Genomic DNA, 753 nt, shown 5'->3' with positions numbered 1-753 from the left:
AGGAGGAAGGAAGGATGGAAGGAAGGGAGGGAGGGAGGGAGGGAGCGAGAGAGGAGGAAGGAAGGATGGAAGGAAGGGAGGGAGGGAGGGAGGGAGCGAGAGAGGAGGAAGGAAGGATGGAAGGAAGGGAGGGAGGGAGGGAGGGAGCGAGAGAGGAGGAAGGAAGGATGGAAGGAAGGGAGGGAGGGAGGGAGGGAGAGAAGGGGGAGGGAAATGCGGGAAAAGTTATCCTATAAAGTTGGGTGGTAAGGGAAGCTCCCTTGGCGCCTTCTCAGAGAAGTGGCCTAGAGAGATGAGTCCGTCCTAGGAGGGTAGATTGTGATCTCCCTGGATCTCTTTCTCCAAGTCACCATTTCTATTCTGTTGCTGCCACCAGCCACCAGTGGGTCCCAAATGTGGAGGCCCTGAATCTTGCTGCCTGTGTGGGAGAAAGTGGCCCCAGGTGTCTGTGTGTGTACCTGAGCATTCAAGTGTGCAGGGCTGGGATGCACACCTGAGTGTGGGGACTACAGCATCGGGGGCTGGAGGGTCTCCAGGGAGGCCCTGGGGAGGTGGGTGTGGGTGTGAGAGCATCTAGGGTATGTGACAGTGGAAAGCACAAGTGTGTGCAAGGATGTGAAAGGAATGCAGTAGGTGGGTTCCTCTGCCACCGCCTTGCCACCGTGTGAGTGCCCCAGGTGTGAGTCTCTACGTGAGTGACTGTACTTGTGCCTCCCAGTAGGTGTAAATGTTCAACGGCGGGGGGGGGGGGGG

At 58.2% G+C, this 753-nt stretch overlaps 1 protein-coding gene across 2 annotated transcripts in view; it reads left to right on the top strand.

Moving 5' to 3' along the window:
- PAX7 (paired box 7) overlaps nt 1-753 on the top strand; it is a 102,038-nt gene that overhangs the window by 3,904 nt on the left and 97,381 nt on the right. The gene's annotated exons all lie outside the window — the stretch shown is intronic.

This window comes from Lipotes vexillifer, unplaced genomic scaffold, assembly GCF_000442215.2.
Source record: "Lipotes vexillifer unplaced genomic scaffold, Lipotes_vexillifer_v1.1 scaffold496, whole genome shotgun sequence".
In the NCBI taxonomy this organism is placed as follows: Eukaryota; Metazoa; Chordata; class Mammalia; order Artiodactyla; family Lipotidae; genus Lipotes; species Lipotes vexillifer.
Note: the sequence above shows the minus strand (reverse complement) of the source record. Positions and strands in the feature narration are given on the sequence as shown.